Here is a 7,184-nt window from a genome sequence, read left to right as displayed (position 1 = left end):
ACCAACATGAATGATTACTGTGTGAGCAGTCGGGAACTACTCCATTACAACAGTGACCTGGTGATCTACGTCCCGAACACAGGCTCCAAGGAAGCAGAGGGTCCTTACTTCCGCGATCACTACATCCCTAACTATGGAGCTTCCTAAATCAACCACCTCTAAAAGACGAGAAGGTCGCTGCGAGACTGTGGAACGTGCTCTGGGAGCTGAGCTTCCTAAATCAACCATCACTAAAAGACGAGCTTCCTAAATCAACCCCCTCTAAAAGACGAGAAGGTTGCTGCGAGACTGTGGAACGTGCTCTGGGGGCTGATCCAGGGGATCACGTCGAACATATCACTGGTCTTACATTTGTGTCCAGATTTCTCTATTGAGGCTTATGTCAAATGGAAGTAAGTTGCTTACTTATAAAAGGACAGACTCGGAGCTTCAAAATGGTGTATCGTACACTGTAGTTGGAGGAAACATGGAAAGTTATGCTGCTTTTAAAATTGTATTTGATATCCCACTTAAAAGACAAGTAGGAGAAAAATGCCCTGAGATTTTCACACGTTCCAAGAGAGCTCTTCTTTGTTTATGCCCATTCAGCATTGTTTTCACCCTCTTAAGCCTTAGCCCCACCACACCCACACATGTAAACGCATTAGAGTCAGCATGGCATTGTCCTCTAGAAAGTAAACTCACTACTTGAACCCAGCTAAATTCTGGGCAGCAATGTTTCTGAGAGATGTAGCAACAATTTTGCTGTTGTCCATAGCTATAGCTTTCCAAAAAATCTGTGGTAACTAAAATGATCTATATACTGACCGGGGTAGAGCCCATTCTGTTATAGACAGAAGCCTTTGACATGGCAGACCAATCAGGATTCATCTCTCGGCATGTCCAACCAATCATGAGTAGCCAGGAAGGATCCTTTAGCTCAGTGCTCTGTACTTGGATCAAATAGGCTGATAGTTTATCATCTTTATTCATATTTACGGATCCCGTACAAGCTTGTAATTAAGGCACATGAAAGTTCACCTGTTCAAGAAGGCATTTCTGCAAAAACAAAAAAACAAAACATATTTTTTTTTTACAGCCCTACTGTGAAGTAGGAACCATTGTCAAATGCCTCAGATCCTCTAACCATTCACATTTCATGGCAGAGGAGTCAGACGGGCTCGTATTCAGATCAGGATCAATGGTCACGGCTACAAGAGCCTACCGCGACGCAAGACAAACATTGCAGGTGACAGCCAGGTAGGATTAGCCTGCTCGCTCTGGCACTTCAGCCAGGAGACAGTCAAATACAGCCAGGAGAAGAGTTGCATAAAAACTGTGTTAAGAACAGCACTAACACCTTCCCTCTTAAACTGCACTATTCAATCTGTTCTGACAGAAAACAAGGATCCCCCTGACACACGCTCACAAACACACCCTGAAGTCAGTCTCTCTGCCGACCGGTTTTTGTTGTTTCTTTATCTTTCTTTAAAATACACAAAAGCAATATACCATGCCTGACCCACTCTCTGGTCTTTCATGCACAGCCACAGCCACCGACACATACACAGACACAGGCACAACCACAGACGCACACACACACGCAGGCACGCACAAACTTTCCTCCCATTCATTGCCCCTTCCCTCTCTATCAGCACCAACTTCTGCATGTCAATCCCACAGCCGAGTAGAAAACCTATGGCCTCCTATACAGTAACGCCTCTTTACAGCTTGTCTGACATTTATCATCCTTGCATTGTTTTCACTCCCTCCTTCCTTCACTCCCACCTTCATTCATTCAATTTTTGTCTCTCCAGTTTTATATCACCCCCCCCCCCTCCTGGCTGAATTTTCAATGTCATAATCTTTGTCCTCTAGACCCTCCTACTCTCTTTATTTACAGCACCTCTGCTTTGCTCTCTGCTCTGGATTGTACAGCAGGGATCCACACTTACTTCACTGTTCATCATTACTCACATAACGGTTAACAATTCAGTATATCTGTATCGATTTGTATGAAGGATGAGATGTTTAGGTGTGATATAATTGGAAATATGTAAGTATATAGACATTACTGTATGAGTCTGTATTGTAACTAGAAACAGCCACAGTGGAGTAATATTGCACTATGCATAAAATATTGCACTCTGCCGGGGTGTGTACATGAAGCTAGGGTTAGGCGGGGTATTTATGACTACATCCAGGCTCAACCCTAACCCTAACTTCATGTCCATGTTGACATCAATAAGGGATCAGAGCTTTCACCTGGATTCAACTGGTCAGTCAATATCATGGAGGTGTTCTTAATGTACCGTGCATTCAGAATGTATTCAGACCCCTTCACTTTTTCCACATTTTGTTACTTTACAACTTTATTCTAAAATGGATTAAATATAAAAACATCCTCATCAAATCTACACACAATACCCCAAAATGACAAAGTGAAAACAGGTTTTTGGAATTTTTTGAAAAAGTATTAAAAATAAAAAAACAAATACCATATGTACATAAGTATTCAGACCCTTTGCTATGAGACTCGACATTGAGCTCAGGTGCATCCTGTTTCCATTGATCATCCTTGAGATGTTTCTACAATTTGATTGGAGTCCGCCTGTGGTCATTTCAATTGATTGGACATGATTTGGAAAGGCACACATCTGTCTATATAAGGTTCCACAGTTGACAGTGCATGTCAGAGCAAAAACCAAGTCGAGGTCAAAGGAATTGTCCGTAGAGCGCTGAGACGGGATTGTGTCGAGGCACAGATCTGTGGAAGGGTACTGAAAATGTCTGCAGCATTGAAGGTCCCCAAGAACACAGTGGCCTCAATCATTCTGAGCACACAGCCAAGACAACACAGGGGGAGGCTTCGGGACAAGTCTCTGAATGTCCTTGAGTTGCCCAACCTGAGCTCGGACTTGAACCCGATCGAACACCTCTGGAGTGACCTGAAAATAGCTGTGCAGCGATGCTCCCCATCGAACCTGACAGAGCTGGAGAGGATCTGCAGAGAGGAATGGGAGATATTCCCCAAATACAGATGTGCCAAACTTGTAGCGTCATACCCAAGAAGACACATGGCTGCAATCGCTGCCAAAGGTGCTTCAACAAAGTACTGAGTATGGGGTCTGAATACTTAAGTAAATATATTTCAGGTTTTGTTTTTATACATTTGCAAACATTTCTAAAAACTTGTTTTTTTGCTTTGTCATTATGGGGTACTGTGTGTAGATTGATGAGAGAGAAAAAAACAATTTAATGCATTTTAGAATAAGGCTGTAACGTAACAAAATGTGGAAAAAGTCAATGGGTCTGAACACTTTCTGAATGCCCTGTACGTAGAGGTCGTCTTAAAGTACAGCCATGTTGAAACACCTAAAAATACACTCAGTTTGGAAGATACTTAAAACAAAAATGATTTGACCTTTATTTAACTAGGCAAGTCAGTTAAGAACAAATTCTTATATTCAATGATGGCCTAGGAACAGTGGGTTAGGGGCAGAACGACAGATTTTTACCTGGTCAGCTTGGGGATTTGAACTTGCAACCTTTCGGGTACTAGTCCATAACTCTTACCACTAGGCTACCCTGCTGCCCCACAATCTTAATTTTGTCATTCAAAGGTTATTTCTACCTCACCTCTCTGTCTCTGAATATCCTCCCCCCTCTCTTTGGCAGGGCAAAATCATTCTTAGGCTGTTATTTTTCACTGTTTGCTTATGTTTCACTCCTCAACTCTCCGCCACATTCCCACTTGACTCTGAAAGGATTTGGCCAGTGGTCATCGTATAACAAACGACTCCGTCGCAGAGCTCAACACAATCTGCCAGGGCTCTGATCTATCTTCAAACGTCTGCTATTGGCAGAACAGTAAATCTTCTGTCACCACGGCACTTCAATTACCGAAAACAACAGTAATGTACAACCCCATTTACACAGAAAGTACTGGGCCGGCCCGGGAGAGGAGAGCTTCTTCCCAGAATACCAATGACAGAGCTCCCTTCTCCTTGGTCCATCCATAATGCCTACATCCCAAATGGAAGCCTGTTCCCTATATAGTGCACTACTTTTGACCAGAGCCATATGTAGTGCACTATATTTGGGCGTAGAGAATAGGGTGCCATTTGGGAGGCGCCCACTGTGACCTCTAGCTGTAGGTCCTGCAGACAGATTCACTCCTAGAAGCAGGGTTTATAGATCTATCCCTCCCAATATCGATTAACACTGAAACATCCCATCAGACCCATTAATTTACTCTGCATTCTGCTCCATTCAGCACATTAGGGGTTACTGGTCGTGGTGGTGCTGGTGCTGGGGGAGAATGATTTAGCTGTGGACCTCGTGGTGTTGAATTGAATGAAATACTTTCTGAGGGCTTCAATAACGCACGTAGACCACTTTACCACGTCTCTCCCATGTTTCCTGGAAAGAGCATTATATAAATTATCTAGTAACCTTAATTGGACACAGAGCAGTAAACTGCCTTGTAAAATCTGATTTTATGACTGAGAATTCATCCCCTTTCCCTAGGCGTAATATGAGAGGAAATTGTAATATACAGTAGTACTGCATATGCCATTTAGGAAATGCTTTTATCTAAAGAGACAGAGTCAGGCTTGCATACATATACACATATGTGATGTATAGAAAAATATTCACCATGGCACTCCCTCCAATCCATCTTCCTGATTTGATTCTGGTTTTATCTACAAATGTTGGGTCACCTCCAGTCTCTCCCTGACCTACTTTGTAAACACACACACACACACATGCACACACGCACACACACACCCAGTTTCTAGCTCGGGAACATGTAGGCATTCAATCTCGCTGACACACGCCCTGACCCTAGCAGCATGCCCCTTATTCTACCCACCAAAACGTATCATTATACTTATTCATTCATCACTGAAGCTGTCTCCGACAACACGGCTTTTCTGCATCATTTCTCTTATGTGAACCTTCGAGGTCATATCCATGTCTGTGTACAGCCATGAATATGGATTGACGTCATAAAGGTAAACTTGTTCATGCTCCCTTTGAGCCCTGGTCAAAAGTAGTGCACTTTATATGGAATAGGGTGCCATTTGGGACAATGCTCTTCCCTTCCAGTACGCTTCCATGCCTGGGTTTGACATTTACAGGCTCTTCTCCATCGATCACTGGTTTCATGCGCTGTCTACCACATTGACACTGACTGTACATATATACATGGACACACATCAACACACACACACACACATGACACACATGCACAGTTCAATAGCCTATATGACATTTATACCAATGCTTACTTGGTTCAGTAGAATAAGTGACAGCTGCAGTGGCTGGTCAATCTCAAGTGGTGATTAAGCTTTGGTCGATTTACTGAAACCCAGAAACTCACTCTACTGTATCTGCTCAGTCTTAAGCCCTATTAAGTAAAAAAGAAAAGAAAAAGTGAATTTGCCTGTGCAGTGTGAAAACAGTACAGGTTGTGCTTTTGCACACATTTTGTGCAATGCAACAAAAAAAATGTTTCAACTCACTTTTATGGTTTATTTGGAGGTTATTATTAATCTATGCTGTTAGTTTGTGGAGATTGTTGTGTGCCGTGTTTCCTAAGTAGAATCTATTTCCTTAGTTCTCACACCTCCCCATATACCCATGGTACCAGTGTTCTTTGTGCTCAGCACAGCACAATCTAATAAAAGAAGAGATATTGCCTCAGTGTTTAATTATTCAACTCTCTGCAGATTTTTCAAATTATATATATTTGCTGTGCAAACAATTACTGCATCGGCTCACCACAGTCACACAAGGAACAACCTCAAAGACCTGCATACGGGCCAATAAATGGAGTGACATCATCCCTAAACCCCGGCGGGAACACTAGTAGAAGATAAAAGGGGAACAACAATGAAGCTATTGTTGAATGAAGGCATTTTTAGCCAAACATTATGACCAGTAAACATATTTGTGTGAAAGCACATTTGCACGGAAATGAGGGGTTTGAATTTGATGCTATTTCACAAAAGCTATACTATACGTACCCTGCTATAAATGACGACAGGCAGGGAAGAATAAAACTGAGCAAAAGCAACCAAGTGAGGCCCTTATTCCCAGGAGAAAAGCTAACAAAAATGTGGTCTTTCAAAACATATTTTACAAAACGCTACAACCTTGTGGGCAGTTTAAGTCAGTACATAATGCAATACTTGAATTTTGGGTAAAGTACTACTGACAACTACACAACACTACACATACCTGCTAGTCAGTGGAGGCTGCTGAGGGGAGAACAGCTCAGAATAATGGCTGGAACGGAGCCAATGGAATGGCATCCAACCATGTGTTTAATGTATTTGATGCCATTCCGCCAATACTACTCCAGCCATTACCACGAGCCTGAATGAAATAGAAAGGGATTAGGAAACAGATTATCCTAACCAATTATGCTTCTTAAACACCATCATGCATTTCCCCATGCGTCCCCATAAAACCAAACCTCTGTGAGAGAGAAACCCAGTGGTCCCAGTGGATTCTGGTTCCTATCAGATTGTGTTATTGCTCAGGTTAACACCACACAGACATATAATAAACAACGGCAGCTCCTAATAAACACCCCTGTATGAGAGGAGAGGGATAAAAGCCTTGATCTCAAGGGCCAGAGCCCTTACATTGTGTGGAGGGAACAAAGCTTCATCAGACAAAACCATCAGCAAGAAACAGTCCTTCTGCATAATTCATCAGTAGAGATCTATTCATTATTGTAATTTTGAAAGAGACACAAGCTGAAAGAGAGGTGAAGACCTGGACATCCATCTGAATGATGGGCAGCTCTGACAGCACAGCTGCCTCTTCCTTAGTGTGACACTAACATTACCTCTTCATAACAGCTCACTTGGAGAGAGAATGGGCCTTGTATGACTTCCTGTTGTTCACACATGGCACCCTATTCCCTTCATAGTGCACTACCTTTGAGAACCGCCCACGGGACCACGGCCCATGGGGCTCTGGTCAAAGGTAGTGCACTATAGAGGGATGCAGCTTGTTTGTTCACACAGCAGGAAGTGAAGAACAGGAAGAGAACAACCAGACCAGGTACTAGGACCATGTTCAGTAGGCAGGGAGGTACCACTTGAAAATGCTAGCTAATTTCAGTTTCAAAATGTTTTGCATGACCCAGATGTTTCAGATAAAGATGTTACGTACAGTGCATCATAATC

This window comes from Oncorhynchus masou, chromosome 1 (genome assembly GCF_036934945.1).
Source record: "Oncorhynchus masou masou isolate Uvic2021 chromosome 1, UVic_Omas_1.1, whole genome shotgun sequence".
NCBI classification, from domain to species: Eukaryota; Metazoa; Chordata; class Actinopteri; order Salmoniformes; family Salmonidae; genus Oncorhynchus; species Oncorhynchus masou.
Note: the sequence above shows the minus strand (reverse complement) of the source record.